At 38.8% G+C, this 21,535-nt stretch overlaps 1 long non-coding RNA gene across 1 annotated transcript; it reads right to left on the bottom strand.

Moving 5' to 3' along the window:
* Nucleotides 1-1,084: 1,084 nt before the first annotated feature.
* LOC115898593 lies at nucleotides 1,085-19,670 on the bottom strand. The gene is made up of 3 exons (XR_004058278.1): nucleotides 19,332-19,670; nucleotides 7,130-7,277; nucleotides 1,085-1,358 (listed from the first exon to the last, which is right to left on the bottom strand). It is a non-coding gene; the product is annotated as an uncharacterized LOC115898593 (long non-coding RNA).
* Between the last annotated feature and the right edge of the window lie 1,865 nt (nucleotides 19,671-21,535).

Below are 21,535 nucleotides of genomic sequence, written 5' to 3'. Positions count from 1 at the left end.
ATATGGCTTTTGTTTCTGGTCCATATCCCCCATTTCCAGATGTTCCTGTGTCTCCTCTCAAACATACTTTCAGGAAAGGCTGTGAAAAGGTTTTCTGCCAGCTCAGTTTCTCAGCCATCTATTTCCCCTCCCTGAGTAGCACATTAATCCTATGTGTCTGTGTGTGTATTTCTTTTGAACATAAATGCATATTAGTGCATAAAGCGTTTCTTAGGGGGTGACATTTACAGTGCATTTAATTGATTAAATGTACTTTAATTCATTTAAACAGTCCTTATAAAAGACATGTGGACTATTTTCAATATTTTACTCTTAGAAACATTCTACATGAATACTTGGAATTGCTTAGTCAATTGCTATATTCATTTTTAATTTCGACAGATATTGACAAATTGCCTTATGTAGAGTTCTAACCAACTTAACTCCTAACAACACTGAATGAGAGTGTCTGTTTTCCACAAGCTTGCTACCACAGTTTGTTATAAAGGTTTTAGTTTTTGTCAAACTGGAGGATAAAAAAATGTTGATATTGTAGTGGCCAAAAGAAACCTTCCCCTTCACTCTCTGAATGTTCACTGAAAATCAGCTGACAAAATGAAGATTAATAGGACAAAAGACTTACAAAATGTATTAACATGCACATATATACGTGAGAAACATATAAAATATGAAAGCTCAAAGAAAGGGCCAGATGGTAGACTCTATTATACCATCTTGAGTTTACAGAAGAATAGGGGCTTGGAGCATAGGGAGACAAGTTAAGGGAGGGAGAGAGAAAGAAAGGCAAGGAGTAAAGGCAGCCTTGTTATGTAGATGAAGACTCACAGGTAGCAGCTCTCAGAAAAAATAAGTGGCAGCCTGTGGTCGAGCTAATCATTACCAGATCTGGATAAAGGGGAGGACCTCTGAAAAAGTCTGGCTGTTTATTTCACTAATTAGATTTTTCTCTACAGATGCAAATCTACTCCACAAAAGACAGCTTTTCAGGGCTATTCCTGTCTGCAGGCCCTCTGAATAGCCATCCCAAAATATGTCAAAAAAGTATATTTTGGGGTAAAATATTTTTGGTTTTTTCAGTCCCCCATTTAAAACTTTATTTTTAGAAAGTTTCACATATTAAAGCCCAAGTGAGTAGTTTTAGAGAGATTCAGATAAGAAATGTGAGATTGGCAATCTGGGAAGGACAACACAGATTGGAACAAGCAGCCCATATCTTCTCGAATCAGTCTTAGTCCTGCGAATAGGTCAGTTCTGTTAAATAGCTGTGTCTCATTTCAGAAGGTGATATTGCAGATGAACTCTCACAGGGAGGCCTCTATTTATAATGCAGACAAACAGATCTTCAATAAGAGGTATTTCTGGGGAAACAGAAGAAAAACAAAGATTGATGTCTAGAGTAGTCTATAAACTAGTTTTTTCTAGAGTTTCTGAAAGATCCTGAGTTGAAGTGGGCAAGTAGTAGCAATATGACAGATTTTCCTGGATAGTACTTCAAATCAAGTGTTTCCGTGAACTTTGGAGTAGTTGATGCATCAGTGGGAATTAAATCTGTTTATGTGTAAGTCGCTGTGGTGATCTCTCCCTAAGTTTATATAAACTTGTCTAACTTCAGTTTATAGGATTTAAAGAAAAGAACAATTTTAATTTCTAGTGATTTTAAGTCAGAAAAGTGGGAGAAAATTGGGAAACATTAGTCTGGAGATTCATAGCCAGATACTAGAGGGAAATAAAATTTAGGATTTAGTCCAGATTACAGATAAATAATAATGATGGTGGAGAACATATACTAAGGCATATCAGAATTATAGGAATCTCATATAATTTTGGAACACATTATATTAATAACACATTTATACAAATATATCTCAAGGAAAGTTAAGCATAATTTCTTATTTGACAGTGCTTCCTGTATAATTTACCATATCAAATAAGCCTGTTTATTATTCAAAAAGTAAACCAAAGTATCTTATTGTTTCTTATTAATGCTATATGAAAATCTTATTCAAAAAGAAAAACCAAATTCTAGTTGTGTATTAGTGTATTTTTGATATTACGGCTCAATATAAAAACACTTAAAATACAATTTTAGTCAGTTTAACCACACAAGATTTTGAAAATTTTCCTCAATTTTTGATATTCATTTAGTTTTAGCTATATCTTTTTTCTTCATTTTGAAGCAACCTTTAAACGACCTCTAAAATAGATAGAATTATTTTTTTCTCAACAAGCAGAAATCCTCATGCCTTTATAACTTTTCTTACCAAAAGCATAACTTGCTTTTCTTGTACATTTTACATTAAGAGTTATTTCTCTCATTTTAATAGCTTTAATCACATATATCAATTTAGATTTTAGCCATATAAAAATAATATGTCAAAGGATATAAGCCTAAACTTATATTTATCATCAATGTTTCTGTATGTTACTTAGAAATGATTATCTATTGCTTAGTTACATATTAAGTAATTACTAATGATTATCTATTACTTAGTTACATATTAAGTAATTACATGTTAATAACATTGACTTGAAGATCTTAAATCAGTTACTGAACAAAATTTTGAAATGATGACAGTTACCCTTCCTAGTGTCTCCCCAAGTTGTGCTGGGTCCTGAATACCCATGTGGTGTTATGCCCAGACCGTTTATTCCTCGAAGAAGACCACCAGAGTCCAGAGTCAAAGCCAAGCGGCAAGGATCTTTAATGCAAGTTTGAACTTGGTCCCTCCGTTCTACAACATACGAGAGGGCCCGGAACAATGCGTGCGCTTGCTTTTTATAGCTCGAGGTAAACAAGACTTGTCAGGTTACAGAGGAACAAGGCATTTCTCTAGGCTACAGCATTACAATTGGTTTACATTTTAAATTATACTTTTAGCAGCTTTCTTATTGGTTCCTGCGCTTTTACAAACGGTTGTAACCTTATCGGAGATTCTCCAGGTGTTGTTTTTCTTTGAGATATATGGAGGAATGTGTTCGTGTCGGGCCCAGGAAGTGGAGGCATTGCTCAAGGCTGTGATGTGTTTGTGTTGGGCCCAGGAAGTGGAGGCATATGGGGGGATGTGATGTGCTCAAGGCTGTGATGTGTTGAGGAATGTGTTCTTTCAGTGGCACCTAGGATAGCTATGAAGGGCAGGGCTTATCTGGATCTTGAATTTGCACACCAGGTGTAATGCTCAGGAGAGGGAACAGAGATGTGAAGAGGATGTATTCAAGATCTGACCCCTCCCAGCATGTCCAGGAGGCACATCTGGGCCAGGGAGGATGGGACTATATTGAGCTTAGCTCTGCCCTGTAGCTGGTGGTCCAGGCACTGAGGACATGCATACGTCCTCAGGCCTTGCCATGGCCGTCTGTCTAGACCTCAGAATCTAGAGGCTTAAAACCAAAGATATAAGCTCACAGTAAGATGTGTACCAGGCTTTGTGGGAGCACAGCAGCTGGCCCTTATAGCTTTAGCTTATAGACACATTAAGTAAGTATCAAAAATATTACAGAACGAGCAGTTTTATAACATTAAAAAATGTGGTAGAGACAACATAAGCCTGTCTGACAGTAGACACAGGTAAAAATGTCTGAATTATATTTGATACTGACAATTATGAAGAAATTCTTATTTTGTCAACAATTTTAAAACTAGCTTTATTTATCAAAAATTATCTCAGATTACATAGAAATATCACATACACATAACACACAGACATACAGACACAGCCAGAAGCAGATCTTGTAGTGTTCATTAAGATTCTTTATTTGCCAGCTTCTTTCTCCCATTCAGATAATCAATCTTCCAATTACTTGTTTCTTGCCCTAAGCAATTGCTAACTTGGAAACTCTAAATTTGCACTTCTAAAGGGATGGTTTTTGGGTAAAACAAGGTAGGAAATTTTATATGAAAGACGTCAAACTTAGACCTAAACATTATTATTTGCCAAGACAAAGAAGGGTATAGTTAAAGGCCCAGTTAAGGCAAGATAGCTAGGAAAAGTACCTTAAACAAAGATAAGGTTTATTATGTAAAGTTTAAGTCAATGCCTTTCTCAGAGTAAAAGCCTCTAGTGGTTGAGCAACAGAGAGGGCGATTCTCTTGCACATAAAAATTTTTGTATATATGTAAATTTATTTGACAAACAGTTTAAAAATAGCCACCCAGATGTCAGAAGGTTGTGCTTTCAAGATCAATTTAGTTGGATAGGTGGATTTTTAATTTAGTTTCTGTATCTTAATGATATTACTGAATTCAGGGCAAGGCCTATTAATAAATAAAGCTGAAACCACTCACAACTTTAGGTCTCTATGAGGAAGACAGGTGACACACAAAAGGTTTGGTGGCACTTTGGCTGTGTTCCTCAAGGAGTCTCAGAACCTCCAGAAGTCTCTTTTAGATTCCTTTATGTGATAACCAGAACTCTTATATGTCCTTTCAGTAACTTTTCATCCATTGACTGAAGAAATAGAGACTTGAAGGGGGAACATATCAATGACTAAATGAAAGTGTACAAAAGATCAAAGTTGGCAAAAGAAGGAGCCAAGGCAAACAAATGAATGCAGTCCTGGATAAGCCAGTCTGGAAAGCTTCCTAAAAAGGCCAATGAAATTTTATGTTTTTTGTTTGTTTTGAGCAACAATTATGCCAACAAGAAAGGAAGCAAACAGAGCGACTGAACACGCAATTAAAAAGAGGTTTCAGGCCAGGTGAAGTAGCTCATGCCTATAATCCCACCAGTCTGGGAGGCCAAGGTGGGCGGATCATTTGAGGTCAGGAGTTCGAGACCAGCCTGGCCAACATGGTGAAACCCCATCTGTATTATAAATACAAAAATTAGCCGGGTGTGGTGGTGCACACATGTAATCCCAGCCATTCGGAAGGGTGAGGCACGAGAATCACTTGAACCCCAGAGGTGAAGGTTGCAGTGAGCCAAGATTGTGCCACTGCACTTGAGCCTGGGCAATAGAACCAGACCCTGTCTAAGAAGAATACAAAAATAAAAATAAATAAAAGAGGTTTCAGTCACTTTAAAAAAATTTCCATGGGAGAAGTAGTATCCAAAAGAGTACAGAGAAGTATATACGTATGTGTGTGTGAGAATATATAGTCTGAATATCAGCTTTTCATTAGGCCAATTTGTGAACATAGAGCTCTTAAAAAATATTTTCAAATCTCTCATGATCAGATTTTAGTTGGGACAAACAGCCAATATTCCTGGCTTTTGAACATGTTTTTTCTTCTTTCTTTTAAACCAATGATATTTACCAAGTGACTCAAAACCAAAATCAATTAGCCTTTTATGACTTAACCAACGACACATGAGACATCTCCAAAGAAGTGCAAAGAGCGGTTTTTTTTTTTTTTAAACAAATACAGAGCCCCTGCAAAGACACCTAGAAGAAAAAAGAGACTTATAGACAACCAGAAAAACAAAAGCTATCCGTAGAAAGGGAAAGGATCAGTAACAACTGGGTACTGCCAAAAGCTAAGAGTCACACAAATATAAATTCAAAACAAATCATTCAAATTAATTCTTATAAATGTTTTTTTTTTTTTTTTCTCTCCCAGCTTAAGAGATTTACATCTCCAAGAGACTGATTCCCTGACAGACAATTGAAACCCAGGCCACAGCAGTGAAAGATTGGAATCCTAGCCACTAGATTACAGGCTGGAGTGCTTTTTATGTAACTCCACCAGGGAATTCAAAGCAGGCAGTTGGAGCATACAGTGGATTTTAAACTTCATTTTAAATGTAATTTCTGCCTTTTTGTGATATTGCCAAGGGATTTTCTAAAGGCTGTATTCCTTTTGTATCTTTTCACAGCTACCTATAAGATAGCTGTTTAAAACAATAGCACTCAAAAAAAAATTTTTAAATATAGCTAATTTATTTATTCCATAAGTGACTTAAGTCAATGAGTGTTCTTAATGGAAAGTCCCAGAGGTAATTTCTCAGGTTTAGAATACCATGGATGTAAGTGGTATTTTTAAAGTGGCATAGAAGATGCAACCCCCCATGATCCCAAAGAAAAATTTACTGCCAGGTATAAGTTAAGACAGCAAAAGAATTTTGTTGTTATAGATGGTTAAGGATGGTGTCTTCAGTATTTCACAAGTTCGTAGGGGGCTGCTAGTCATGAACCCATTAATCCATGACATCAGGTAGGCCTTCCTGGGATTGGACTTTGCCAGGACTAATCAGGCATCAAAGGTTGAGACAACAAAAGCCCCTTTTGGATTGGACTTCCTATTATGACAGACTTTCCTGAGAGCTTACCACTTTCAGAACAAAGAGTGTGCTCCTTAATATCTTACGTGTCTTGGGGTTCTTAGTCATTTCAGACTGGCAACTAGATGTTACCCAAAAATCACACCCTCTGATGGAAGGGACCAAGAGAATGTTCCCTCTTGGTCACACGTCAAGCTTTCAACCACATAAAAGAAGATGAAAGGGCCTCTATGACGAATGACACAGAAAGACAGTGACAAAGGGAAAAATAAAGACTACTTCTGAGAGGAAAAGGATCAGACAATATAAATGTTCATACCAAAAAATACACCTCAGTTGCTACAACTAAGACTAGTCTGTATAAACGTTTTTCTCACTTTAATCTTAATTTTAGAAAAGGAGAAATATACAGTTTTTTTTTTATGGTATTGTAATATATTTATTTTTTTCCCTTTTTTTTATTATACTTTAAGTTCTAGGGTACATGTGCATAACGTGCAGGTTTGTTACATATGTATACTTGTGCCATGTTGGTTTGCTGCACCCATCAACTCGTCAGCACTCATCAATTCATCATTTATATCAGGTATAACTCCCCAATGCAATCCCTCCCCCCTCCCCCCTCCCCATGATAGGCCCCGGTGTGTGATGTTCCCCTTCCCGAGTCCAAGTGATCTCATTGTTCAGTTCCCACCTATGAGTGAGAACATGCGGTGTTTGGTTTTCTGTTCTTGTGATAGTTTGCTAAGAATGATGGTTTCCAGCTGCATCCATGTCCCTACAAAGGACGCAAACTCATCCTTTTTTATGGCTACATAGTGTTCCATGGTGATATACAGTTATTTTTACCATTAGCTTGACCAGATTCTACAGATAGACTTTCAGGAATCTGACTGGTAAGAAATTCTTACCCTTCTGCTGGCGTGTCAGATACTGGCTTCCCTGGACTGTGGCTTCCAGAAGAACAGAGCAGTTTCAGTTGCCCTGCTCATAGTGCCAAAACTGTAGGGGCCAAGTGAAATCTGTCCTTTTGTCCTCTGAACATTCAATGAAAGTCAACTGACAAAAGGCAAAAGAAGAAGAAAAGGCATACAAAATTTATTAACATGCACATGTGCATAAGGGTCATACAACGTATAAAAATTCAAAGAAAGGGCCAGATGGGGCCAGGCATGGTGGCTCACACCTGTAATCCCAGCACTTTGGGAGGCCGAGGCAGGCAGATCACGAGGTCAGGAGATCGAGATCATCCTGGCTAACACAGTGAAACCCTGTCTCTACTAAAAACACAAAAAATTAGTCGAGCATGGTGATGGGCACCTGTAGGCCCAGCTAAGGTTAAGGCAGGACAATGGCGTGAACCTGGGAGGCGGAGCTTGCAGTGAGCCAAAAAACAAAACAAAACAAAAAAACAAAAAAACGAAAGGACCAGATGGTTGATGATTTGTTTTATTTTTTAAATTATACCTTACGTTCTGGAGTACATGTGCTTGTAACTTGCAGTTTTGTTAGGTATTTCTCCTAATGCTATCCCTCCCACAGTCCCCCACCCCCCAACAGACCCAGGTGTGTGTTGTTCCCCTCCCTGTGTCCATGTGTTCTCATTGTTCAGCTCCCACTTATGAGTGAGAACATGCAGTGTTTGGTTTTCTGTCCTTGTGATAGTTTGCTGAAAATAATGGTTCCCAGCTTCATCCATGTCCCTGCAAAGGACATGAACTCATCCTTTTTTACAGCTGCATAGTATTCCATGGTGTATATGTGCCACATTTTCTTTATCCAGTCTATTATTGATGGACATTTGGGTTGGTTCCAAGTCTTTGCTATTATGAATGGTGCCACAGTAAACATACGTGTGTATGTGTCTTTATAGTAGCATGATTTACAATCCTTTGGGTATATACCCAGTAATGGGATGGCTGGGTAAATGGTGTTTCTAGTTCTAGCTCCTTGAGGAATCACGACACTCTCTTCCATAATGGTTGAACTAATTTACTCCCACCAACAGTGTAAGAGTGTTCCTATTTCTCCACATCCTCTCCAGCATTTGTGGTTTCCTGACTTTTTAATGATTGCCATTCTAACTGGCATGAGATGGTATCTCATTGTGGTTTTGATTTGCATTTCTCTAATGACCAGTGATGATAAGCATTTTTTCATATGTCTGTTGGCTGCATAAATGTATTCCTTTGAAAAGTGTCTATTCATATCCTTTGCCCACTTTTTGATGGTGTTTTTATCTTGTAAATTTGTTTAAGTTATTTGTAGATTCTGGATATTAGCCCTTAGTCAGATGGGTAGATTGCAAATATTTTCTCCCATTCTGTATGTTGCCTGTACATTCTGATGGTAGTTTCTTTTGCTGTGCAGAAGCTCTTTAGTTTAATCAGATCCCATTTGTCTATTTTGGCTTTTGTTGCCATTGCTTTTGGTGTTTTAGCCATGAAGTCTTTGCCCATGCCTTGTCCTGAATGGTATTGCCGAGGTTTTCTTCTAGGGTTATTATGGTTTTAGGTGTTACATTTAAGTCTTTAATGCATCTTAAGTTAATTTTTCTATAAGCTGTGAGGAAGGGATCCAGTTTCAGCTTTCTACATATGGCTAGCCAGTTTTCCCAGCACCATTTATTAAATAGGGAATCCTTTACCCATTGCTTGCTTTTGTCAGATTGGTCAAAGGTCAGATGGTTGTGGATGTGTGGTGTTATTTCTGCAGGCTCTGTTCTGTTCCATTGGTCTGTATATCTGTTTTGTTACCAGTACCATGCTGTTTTGGTTACTATAGCCTTGTAGTATAGTTTGAAGTCAGGTAGTGTGATGCCTCCAGCTTTGTTCTTTTTGCTTATGATTGTCTTGGCTATGAGGGCTCTTTTTTGGTTCCATATGAAATTTAAAGTAGTTTTTTCCAATTCTGTAAGAAAGTCAATGATAGCTTGATGGGGATAGCATTGAATCTATAAATTACTTTGGGCAGTATGGCCATTTTCACAATATTGATTCTTTCTGTCCCTGAGCATGGAATGTTCTTCCATTTGTTTGTGTCCTCTTTTATTTCATTGAGCACTGGTTTCTAGTTCTCCTTGAAGAGGTCCTTCACATCCCTTGTAAGTTGGATTACTAGGTATTTTATTCTCTTTGTAGCAATTGTGAATGGGAGTTCACTCATGATTTGGCTCTGTTTGTCTATTATTGGTGTATAGGAATGCTTGTGATTTTTGTACATTACTTTTGCATCCTGAAACTTTGCTGAAGTTGCTTATCAGCTTAAGGAGATTTTGGGCTGAGATGATGGGGTTTTCTAAATATACAATCATGTCACCTGCAAACAGAAACAGTTTGACTTCCTCTTTTCCAAATTGAATACCCTTTATTTCTTTCTCTTGCCTGATTTCCCTGACCAGAACTTCCAGTACTGTGTTGAATAGGAGTGGTGAGAGAGGGCATCCTTGTCTTGTGCTGGTTTTCGGTGAGAATGCTTCCAGTTTTTGCCCATTCAATATGATATTGGCTGTGGGTTTGTCATAAATAGCTTTTATTATTTTGAGATAAATTCCATCAATACCTAGTTTATTGAGAGTTTTCAGCATGAAGGGCTGTTGAATTTTGTTGAAGGCCTTTTCTTTTTTTGTTTTTTTTTTATGATACTTTATGTTCTAGGTAGGGTACATGTGCACAATGTACAGGTTTGTTACATATGTATACATGTGCCATGTTGGTGTGTTGTACCCATTAACTTGTCATTTACGTTAGGTATATCTCCTAATGCTATCCCTCCCTCCTTCCCCCACCCCACAACAGGCTCTGCTGTGTGATGATCCCCTTCCTGTGTCCAAGTGTTCTCATTGTTCAGTTCCCACATATGAGTGAGAACATGTGGTGTTTGGTTTTCTGTTGTTGCAACAGTTTGCTGAGAATGATGGTTTCCAGCTGCATCCATGTCCCTACAAAGGACATGAATTCATCCTTTTTTATGGCTGCACAGTATTCCATGGTGTATATGTGCCACATTTTCTTAATCCAGTCTGTCATTGATGGACATTTGGGTTGGTTCTAAGTCTTTACTATTGTGAATGGTGCCTCAATAAACATATGTGTGCATGTGTCTTTATAGCAGCATGATTTATAATCCTTTGGGTGTATACCCAGTAATGTGATGGCTGAGTCAAATGGTATTTCTAGTTCTAGATCCTTGAGGAATCACCACACTGTCTTCCACAATGGTTGAACTAGTTTACAGTCCCACCAACAGTGTAAAAGTGTTCCTATTTCTCCACATCCTCTCCAGCACCTGTTGTTTCCTGACTTTTTAATGATTGCCATTCTAACTGGTGTGAGATGATATCTCATTGTGGTTTTGATTTGCATTTCTCTGATGGCCAGTGATGATGAGCATTTTTTCATGTGTCCATTGGCTGCATAAATGTCTTCTTTTAAGAATTGGCTGTTCATATCCTTTGCCCACTTTTTGATGGGGTCGTTTGTTTTTTTCTTGTAAATTTGTTTGAGTTCTTTGTAGGTTCTGGATATCAGCCCTTTGTCAGATGAGTAGATTGAAAAAATTTTCTCCCATTCTGTAGGTTGCCTGTTCACTCTGATGGTAGTTTCTTTTGCTGCATAGAAGCTCTTTAGTTTAATTAGACCCCATTTGTTAATTTTGGCTTTCATTGCCATTGCTTTTGGTATTTCAGACATGAAGTCCTTGCCCATGCCTATGTCCTGAATGGTATTGCCTAGGTTTTCTCCTAGGGTTTTTATGACTTTAGGTCCAACATTTAAGTCTCTAATCCATCTTGAATTAATTTTTGTATAAGGGGTAAGGAAGGGATCCAGTTTCAGCTTTCTACTTATGCCTAGGCAGTTTTCCCAGTACCATTTATTAAATAGGGAATCCTTTCCCTATTTCTTGTTTTTGTCAGGTTTGTCAAAGATCAGATGGTTGTAAATGTGTGGTATTATTTCTGAGGGCTCTATTATGTTCCATTGGTCTGTATCTCTGTTTTGGTACCAGTACCATGCTGTTTTGGTTACTGTTGCCATGTAGTATAGTTTGAAGCCAGGTAGTATGATGCCTCCAGCTTTGTTCTTTTGGCTTAGGATTGTCTTGGAAATGAGGGCTCTTTTTTGGTTCCATATGAACATTAAAGTAGTTTTTTCCAATTCTGTGAAGAAAGTCATTGGTGGCTTAATGGGGAGGGCATTGAATCTATAAAGTACCTTAGTCAGTATGGCTATTTTCATAATACTGATTCTTCCTGTCCATGAGTATGGAATGTTCTTCCATTTGTTTGTGTCCTTTTTTATTTCATTGAACAGTGGTTTGTGGTTCTCCTTGAAGAGGTCCTTCACATCCCTTGTAAGTTGGATTCCTAGGTATTTTATTCTCTTTGAAGCAATTGTGAATGGGAGTTCATTCATGATTTGGCTTTCTGTTTGTCTGTTATTGGTGTATAAGAATGCTTGTGATTTTTGCACATTGATTGTGTATCCTGAGACTTTGCTGAAGTTGCTTATCAGCTTAAGGAGATTTTGGGCTGAGACAATGGGGTTTTCTAAATATACAATCATGTCATCTGCAAACAGGGACAATTTGACTTCTTCTTTTCCTTAATTGAATAACATTTCTTTCTTTCTCTTGCCTGATTGCCCTAGCCAGAAATTCTAACACTATGTTGAATAGGAGTGGTGAGAGAGGGCATCCCTGTCTTGCACCAGTTTTCAAGGGGAATGCTTCCAGGTTTTGCCCATTCACTATGATATTGGCTGTGGGTTTGTCATAAATAGCTCTTATTATTTTGAGGTACATCCCATGAATACCTAATTTATTGAGAATTTTTAGCATGAAGGGCTGTTGAATTTTGTCAACGGCCTTTTCTGCATCCATTGAGATAATCATATGGTTTTTGTTTTTGGTTCTGTTTATATGCTGGATTCTGTTTATTGATTTGCATATATTGAACCAGCCTTGCATCCCAGGGATGAAGCCTACTTGATCATGGTGGATAAGCTTTTTGATGTGCTGCTCAATCTGGTTTGCCAGTATTTTATTGAGGATTTTTGCATTGATGTTCGTCAGGGATATTGGTCTAAAATTCTCTCTTTTTTTCTTGTGTCTCTGCCAGGCTTTGGCATCAGGATGATGTTGGCCTCATAAAATGAGTTAGGTAGGATTCCCTCTTTTTCTATTGATTGGAATAGTTTCAGAAGGAATGGTACCAGCTCCTCCTTGTACCTCTGGTAGAATTCAGCTGTGAATCCATCTGGTCCTGGACTTTTTTTGGTTGGTAGACTATTATTTATGGCCTCAATTTCAGAGCCTGTTATTGGTCTATTCAGGGATTCAATTTCTTCCTGGTTTAGTCTTGGGAGAGTGTATGTGTCCAGGAATTTATCCATTACTTCTAGGTTTTCTAGTTTATTTGTGTAAAGGTGTTTTTAGTATTCTCTGATGGTAGTTTGTATTTCTGTGGGGTCGGTGGTGATATCCCCTTTATCATTTTCTATTGCATCTATTTGATTCTTCTCTCTTTTCTTCTTTATTAGTCTTACTAGTGGTCTGTCAATTTTGTTGATCTTTACAAAAAACCAGCTCCTGGATTCATTGATATTTTGAAGGGTTTTTTGTTTCTCTATCTCCTTCAGTTCTCCTCTGATTTTAGTTATTTGTTGCTTTCTGCCAGCTTTTGAATGTGTTTGCTCTTGCTTCTCTAGTTCTTTTAATTGTGATGTTAGGGTGTTAATTTTAGATCTTTCCTGCTTTCTCTTGTGGACATTTAGTGCTATAAATTTCCCTCTACACACTGCTTTAAATGTGTTCCAGAGATTCTGGTATGTTGTATCTTTGTTCTCATTGGTTTCAAAGAACATCTTTATTTCTGCCTTCATTTTGTTATGTATCCAGTAGTCATTCAGGAGCAGGTTGTTCAGTTTCCATGTAGCTGAGCGATTTTGATTTGAGATTCTTAATCCTGAATTTTAGTTTGATTAAACTGTGGTCTGAGAGACAGTTTGCTATAATTTATGTTCTTTTACATTTGCTGAGGAGTGCTTTACTTCCAACTATGTGGTCAATTTTGGAATAAGTGTGATGTGGTGCTGAGAAGAATGTATATTCTGTTGATTTGGGGTGGAGAGTTCTATAGATGTCTATTAGGTCTGCTTGGTGCAGAGTTGAGTTCAATTCCTGGATATCCTTGTTAACTTTCTGTCTTGTTGATCTGTCTAATGTTGACAGTGGAGTGTTGAAGTCTCCCATTATTATTGTATGGGAGTCTAAGTCTCTTTGTAAGTCTCTAAGGACTTGCTTTATGAATCTGGGTGCTCCTGTGTTGGTTGCATATATATTTAGGATAGTTAGCTCTTCTTCTTGAATTGATCCCTTTACCATTATGTAATGGCCTTCTTTGTCTCTTTTGATCTTTGATGGTTTAAAGTCTGTTTTATCAGAGACTAGGATTGCAACCCCTGCCTTTTTTTGTTTTCCATTTTCTTGGTAGATCTTCCTCCATCCCTTTATTTTGAGCCTACATGTGTCTCTGCTGCTGAGATGGGTTTCCTGAATACAGCAAACTGATGGGTGTTGAGTCTTTATCCAATTTGCCAGTCTGTCTTTTAATTGGAGCATTTAGCCCATTTACATTTAAGGTTAATGTTGTTATGTGTGAACTTGATCCTGTCATTATGATGTTAGCTGGGCTGGTATCAGATGTTCCTTTCCATCTTTAGTGCTTCCTTCAGGAGCTCTTGTAGGGCAGGCCGGGTGGTGACAAAATCTGTCAGCATTTCCTTGTCTGTAAAGGATTTTATTTCTCCTTCACTTATGAAACTTAGTTTGGGTGGGTATGAAATTCTGGGTTGAAAATTCTTTTCTTTAAGAATGTTGAGTATTGGCCCCCAGTCTCTTCTGGCTTGTAGAGTTTCTGCTGAGAGATCCACTGTTAGTCTGATGGGCTTCCCTTTGTGGGTAACCCGACCTTTCTCTCTGGCTGCCCTTAAGATTTTTTCCTTCATTTCAACTTTGGTGAATCTGACAATTATGTGTCTTGGAGTTGCTCTTCTCGAAGAGTATCTTTGTGGCGTTCTCTGTATTTCCTGAATTTGAATGTTGGCCTGCCTTGCTAGGTTGGGAAATTTCTCCTAGATAATATCCTGAAGAGTGTTTTCTAACTTGGTTCCATTCTCCCTGTCACTTTCAGGTACACCAATCAAACGTAGATTTGGTCTTTTCACATAGTCCCATATTTTATGGAGGCTTTGCTCATTACTTTTCATTCTTTTTTTCTCTAACCTTGTCCTCTCTCTTTATTTCATTCATTTGATCTTCAATCACTGATACCCTTTCTTCCAGTTGATCGAGTCAGTTACTGAAGCTTGTGCATTTGGCATGTAGTTCTCGTGTCATGGTTTTCAGTTCTTTCAGGTCATTTAAGGACTTCTCTACATTGTTTATTCTGGTTAGCCATTCATCAAGTCTTTTTTCAAGGTTTTTAGCTTCTTTGTGATGAGTTCAAACTTCCTCTAACTCAGAGAAGTTTGATCATCTGAAGCCTTCTTCTCTCAACTCATCAAAGTCATTCTCCATCCAACTTTGTTCCATTGCTGGCGAGGAGCTGCATTCCTTTGGATGAGGAGAGATGCTCTGATTTTTAGAATTTTCTGCTTTTCTGCACTGCTTTTTCCCCATCTTTGTGGTTTTATCTACCTTTGGTCTTTGATGATGGTGACATACAGATGGGATTTTGGTGCAGACGTCCTTTCTGTTTGTTAGTTTTCCTTCTAACAGTCAGGACTCTCAGCTGCAGGTCTGTTGGAGTTTGCTCGAGGTCTACTCCAAACCCTGTTTGCCTGGATATCAGCAGGAGAGGCTGCAGAAGAGTGAATATTGCTGAACAGTAAATGTTGCTGCCTGATCGATCCTCTGGAAGTTTCATCTCAGAAGGGTACCCGGCCATGTGAGATGTGAGGTGTCAGTCTGCCCCTAGTGGTGGGTGTATCCCAGTTAGGCTACTCAGGGGTCAGGGACCCACTTGAGCAGGCAGTCTGTCCATTCTCAGATCTCAAACTCCGTGCTGGGAGAACCACTACTCTCTTCAAAGCTGTTAGACAGGGGCATTTAAATATCTCGAAGGTCTTTTCTGCATCTGTGGAAATAATTGTGTGGTTTTTGTCATTGGTTCTGTTTATGTGATGGATTATTTGTGTATGTTGAACCAGCCTTGCATCCCTGGGATGAAGGCAACTTCATTGTGGTGGATAAGCTTTTTGATGTGCTGCTGGATTCGATTTGCTAGTATTTTATTGGGAATTTTTGCATTGATGTTCATCAGGGATATTGTTCTAAAATTCTCTTTTTCCGTTTTGTGCCTGCCAGGCTTTGGTATCAGGCTGATGCTGGCCTAGTAAAATGAGTTAGGAAGGATTCCCTCTTTTTCTATTGATTGGAATAGTTTCAGAAGGAATGGTACCAGCTCTTCTTTGTACCTCTGGTATAATTCAGCTGTGAATCTGTCTGGTCCTGGACTTTTTTTGGTTGGTAGGCTGTTAGCTATTGCCTCAATTTCAGAATCTGTTATTGGTCTACTCAGACATTCGACTTCTTCCTGGTTTCGTCTTGGGAGGGTGTATGTGTCCAGGAATTTATGCATTTCTTCTAGATTTTCTAATTTGTTTGCATTGAGGTGTTTATAGTGTTCTCTGATGGTAGTTTGTTTTTCTGTGGGATTGGTGGTGATACCCCCTTTATCATTTTCTACTGCATCTATTTGATTCTTCTCTCTTTTCTTTTTTCTTAGTCTTGCTAGTAGTCTATCTATTTTATTGATCTTTTCAAAAAACCAGCTCCTGGATTCATTGATTTTTTTGAAGGGTTTTTTTGTGTCTCCATCTCCTTCAGTTCTGGTCTGGTGTTAGTTATTTCTTGTCTTCTGTTAGCTTTTGAATTTGTTTGCTCTTGCTTCTCTAGTTCTTTTAATTGTGATGTCAGGGTGTCGATTTTAGATCTTTCCTGATTTCTCTTGTGGACATTTAGTGCTATAAATTTCCCTCTACACACTGCTTTAAATGTGTCCCAGAGATTCTGGTACACTGTGTTGTTCTTCTCATTGGTTTCATGGAACATCTTTATTTCCACCTTCATTTCGTTATTTACCCAGTAGACCTTCAGGACTAGGTTGTTCAGTTTCCATTTAGTTGTGCAGTTTAGAGTGAGTTTCTTAGTCCTGAGTTCTAGTTTGATTGCACTGTGGTCTGAGAGACAGTTTGTTAAAATTTCTGTTCTTGTACATTTGCTGAGGAGTGCTTTACTTCCAACTATGTGGTCAATTTTGGAATAAGTGTGATGTGGTGCCATGAAGAATGTATATTCTGTTGATCTGGGGTGGAGAGTTCTGTAGATGTCTATTAGGTCCACTTGGTCCAGAGCTGAGTTCAAGTCCTGGATATCCTTTTTAATTTTCTGTCTCCTTGATCTGTCTAACATTGACAGTGGGGTGTTAAAGTATCCAATTATTATTGTGTGGCAGTCTAAGTCTCTTTGTAGGTCTCTAAGAACTTGCTTTATGAATCTGGGTGCTCCTGTGTTGGGTGCATATATATTTAGGATAGTTAGCTCTTCTTCTTGAATTGATCCCGTTACCATTTTGTAATGGCCTTCTTTGTCTCTTTTGATCTTTGTTGGTTTAAAGTCTGTTTTATCAGAGACTAGGTATGCAACCCTTGCTTTTTTTTTTTTTTTTTTTGCTTTCCATTTGTTTGGTAGATCTTCCTCCATCACTTTCTTTTGAGTCTATGTGTGTCTTTGGATGTAAGATGGTTCTCCTGAATATAGCACGCCAATGGGTCTTGACTCTTTATCCAATTTGCCAGTCTGTGTCTTTGAACTGGGGCATTTAGCCCATTTACTTTTAAGGTTAATATTGTTATGTGTGAATTTGATCCTGTCATTATGATGCTAGCTGGTTATTTTGCCCATTAGTTGATGCAGTTTCTTCATAGCATTGATGGTCTTTATAATTTGGCATGTTTTTGCAGTGGCTGGTACCAGTTGTTCCTTTCCATGTTTAGTTCTTTCTTCAGGAGCTCTTGTAAGACAGGCCTGGTGGTAGCAAAATCTCTCAGCATTTGCTTGTCTGTAAAGGATTTTATTTCTCCTTCACTTATGAAGCTTAATTTAGCTGGATATGAAATTTTGCATTGAAAATTTTTTCTTTAAGAATGTTGAATATTGGCCCCCACTCTCTTCTGGCTTGTAGGGTTTCTGCCGAGAGATCTGCTGTTAGTCTGATGGGCTTTTCTTTGTGGGTAACCCGACCTTTCTCTCTGGCTGCCCTTAACATTTTTTCCTTCATTTCAGTCTTGGTGTATCTGACAATTATGTTTCTTCAGGTTGCTCTTCTTGAGGAATGTCTTTTTGGTGTTCTCTGTATTTCCTGGATTTGAATGTTGGCCTGCATTGCTAGGTTGGGGAAGTTCTCTTGGATAATATCCTGAAGAGTGTTTTCTAACCTGATTTCATTCTCTCTGTCACTTTCAGGTACACCAATCAAATGTATATTTGGTCTTTTCACATAGTCCCATATTTCTTGGAGGCTTTTTTTCTTTTCACTCTTTTTTTCTCTAATCTTGTCTTCATGCTTTATTTCATTAAGTTGGTCTTCAATCACTGATATCCTTTCTTCAGCTTGATCAAATTGGCTATTGAAGCTTGTGTATGCTTCATGAAGTTCTCGTGCTGTGTTTTTCAGCTCCATCAGGTCATTTATGTTCTTCTCTATGCTGGTTATTCTAGTTAGCCATTCCTCTAACCTTTTTTCAAGGCATTTAGCTTCCTTGTGATGGGTTAGAATATGCTCCTTTAGCTTGGAGAAGTTTGTTATTACCCACCTTCTGAAGCCTACTTCTATCAACTCATCAAACTCATTATCTGTCCAGTTTTGTTCGCTTGCTGGCAAGGAGTTGTAATCCTTTGGAGGAGAAGAGGCTTTTTGGTTTTTGGAATTTTCAGCCCTCCTGCTGTGGTTTCTCCCCATCTTCATGATTTTATCTACCGTTGGTCTTTGATGTTGGTGACCTACGGATGACGTTTTGGTGTGGATGTCTTTTTTGTTGATGTTGATGCTACTCCTTTCTGTTTGTTAGTTTTCCTTCTAACAGTCACAACCCTCAGCTGCAGGTCTGTTGGAGTTTGTTGGAGGTCCATTCCAGACCTTGTTTTCCTGTTTATCACCAGTGTAGGCTGCAGAAAAGCAAATATTGCTGCATGATCCTTCCTCTGGAAGCTTCGTCCCAGAGGAGCACCTGCCAGATGTCAGCCAGAGCTCTCCTGTATAACATGTCTGTCAGCCCCTACTGGGAGGTGTCTCCCAGTCAGGCTACATGGAAGTCAGGGACCCACTTGAGGAGGCAGTCTGTCCATTATCAGAGCTTGAACGCTGTACTGGGAAAACCACTGCTCTCTTCAGAGCTGTTAGGCAGGGACATTTAAGTCTGCAGAAGCTGTGCCCAAAGCTGTCCCTACCCCCAGGGGCTCTGCCCCAGAGAGATGAGGGTTTTATCTGTAAGTCCCTGAATGGGGCTGCTGCCTTTTGTTCAGATATGCCCTGCCCACAGAGGTGGAATTTAGAGATGCAGTGGGCCTCGGTGGGCTCTGCCCAGTTCGAGCTTCCTGGCAGCTTTGTTTACACTATGAGCATAAAACCGCCTACTCAAGTCTCAGCAATGGCAGACACCCCTCTCCCCACCAAGCTCCAGTGTTCCAGGTCGGTCTCAGACTGTTGTGCTAGCAGTGAGAATTTCAAGCCAATAGATCTTAACTTGCTGGGCTCTGTGGGCATGTGGACTCTGTGGACCCACCAAGCCAGGCCCTGAAGGGAATCTCCTGGTCTACTGGTTGTGAAGACCATAGGAAAAGTGCAGTATTCGGGCAGGAGTGTATCATTCCTCCCGGTACAGTCTCTCACGGCTTCCCTTGGCTAGGAAAGGGAAATCCCCTGACCCTTTGCACTTCCTGAGTGAGGCAATGCCCTGCCCTGCTGTGGCTTGCTCTCTGTGGGCTGCACTCACTGTCCAACCAGTCTCAACGAGATAAACCAGGTACTTCAGTTGCAAATGCAGAACTCACCCATCTTTTGTGTCAGTCTCACTGGGAGCTGCAGACCAGAGCTGTTCCTATTCGGCCATCTTGGAAGAGAGACCAGTTGATGCTTTTATTACATCTTGAGGTTGCAGGAAGAATAAGGGCTTGTTGCATGGCTAAGACAGGTTATGGGAGAGACAGAAAGAGAGAAAGGCATAAGGGCTTTATTATACAGTTGAAAACTCACAAGTAACAGCTCTCAGAAAGAATAGATGAAAACCTATGTTTAGTTCAGCTCTCCTGGATCTGCTAAGATAAGTGGAAGAGGCTCAGAGAAAACCTGGCTGTTTATTTCATTAATATAAACTTTTCTCTACAGATGGAAATCTGCTCCACAAAAGGCAACTTTGCAGGGCTATTTCTGTCTGTAGGCCCTCAAAATATGTCACAAAAGTATATTTTGGGGTGAAATATACTTTAATATGATTATTAATATAACCTAATTATATTAATACAATTCCTTTAATATAATTTTAATTATATTAATATAATTCCTTTAATATAATTTCACTCTTATAAGGGAGGCTGAACATCTTATTTATTTAAATGTTATTTTATTGTAGTGAACTACCTGTTTATATCTGCTGCTAATTTTATTAAGTTATTTATCTGTATTTTATTGATTTGAGGAAACTATTTATTTATTAGGCTGATATTGATATATTATTAGCTCTTTGTCTGTGATGTGAATTGCAAGACATTTTCCCTAGTTGTCTTTTTAAAAAATGGTTTTCTATTTCAATTTTAAAAATGTAGTCTATTAATTATTATCAATTGGTAATTAATTATTTTATAGTAATTTATTTATTTGATCTATTTTGAATTTATTCTGATGCATTTGTAATGTATGTATTTAACTTTTAAAACATTTCAAGATGTCATCTGATTGTTAAAATTTTTTAAATGAATTATGTTTTCTCTAATTAAGTCAAAATGCCACAATTTTTTTCTGTATATTTACACTATATGGACATTCCATTCTGTTGCGTTGAACTGTCGCTCACATGCCAATATTGATAGCCACAAAATATAATGTACATGAGAATAAACTTGAAAAGGAATATGTAGGAATCATGTAAAATAACTTTAAAATACTCTTAAGAAATCCAAATGAAAATTTCAACAAATGGAAAAGTATACTGTGTTCTTGGATAAGGACACTCAATATCATTTCTTCTTAATTAATTTAACATAATAAAAATGTCAATTCTTCTTAATTAATTTAACATAATAAAAACATTAACAGATTTTTGGAAGGATAACCAGAGAAGCTGATCCTAAAGTTTATGCTGAAAAATAAGCAAGTGAAAGTGACCCAGAATTTTTTCTCAGTCACTTGTTAGCTGGAGACCCCCAACCAGACCTTACTTGGACTCAGGTTCACCGCAGGAGACACCCCATCCACTCAGCCCGCCAATCCACACCTGCCCATGCTCTGGTGCGGATCCTGTAACTGCTGCAACTATGCACTCAGATCCTGGTGGGAGGGGGTGTGTAAGTGAGCAAGTATGGGGTCTGTCCTGTCATTTCAAGCACCAGTACAGAAGCAGGCTCTGTGCGGTGCTTGAGGCTGGGCCAGGCATATCACAAGCCACTCCTGTGGTGGACTCCAGTATCCAGACAAGGGAATGTGGCACCCAGGAAGGGGTACCCAGGACCCCAAAGCCCCAGAGGGGGTGTTGCAGCATGCTAATTGGCTCTTTTAGTCCTGCTCTCCACAGCCCAACAGACAGAGGCTTGTTAACAGCTTTGTCAGCCCCTTGCCCTGCTCCAGTCCATGGCTCTAGGGCTGGCTCAGCCCCGCTGCTGCTTCTGTCTTATGGGGTGGCTGCCCTCCACCAGCAGAGGGCAGAGGGCCATGGTGTTACAGCTTTCTCTGTACCCACGTTCAGTGGGTCCCAGGCTCTTGTCCCATGTCCAAGAAGAATGAAAATATGCTAAAAGTTGAAGGGTGAGGAGAATGGAGAAGAATTTTATTGAGTGATGAAACAGCTGTCAGTGTGAGGGTGGTCCCCCACCTGAAGTTGGGTGGTTTCTCCCCCATTATGAATGAGTCTGGGCCTTTTATGGGCTCAGAATGGGGAGTGTGTGCTGATTGGTTTGTGAGTATGCTAAAAAGGTTAAAATAAAGGTGGGCACAACAATGTAAAAAGCCAATTAGGGAAGGGTAAGTATGTGTGAAATAGGTG

This window comes from Rhinopithecus roxellana, chromosome 7 (assembly GCF_007565055.1).
Source record: "Rhinopithecus roxellana isolate Shanxi Qingling chromosome 7, ASM756505v1, whole genome shotgun sequence".
NCBI classification, from domain to species: domain Eukaryota; kingdom Metazoa; phylum Chordata; class Mammalia; order Primates; family Cercopithecidae; genus Rhinopithecus; species Rhinopithecus roxellana.
This window is presented reverse-complemented; position numbering and strand designations above follow the sequence as displayed.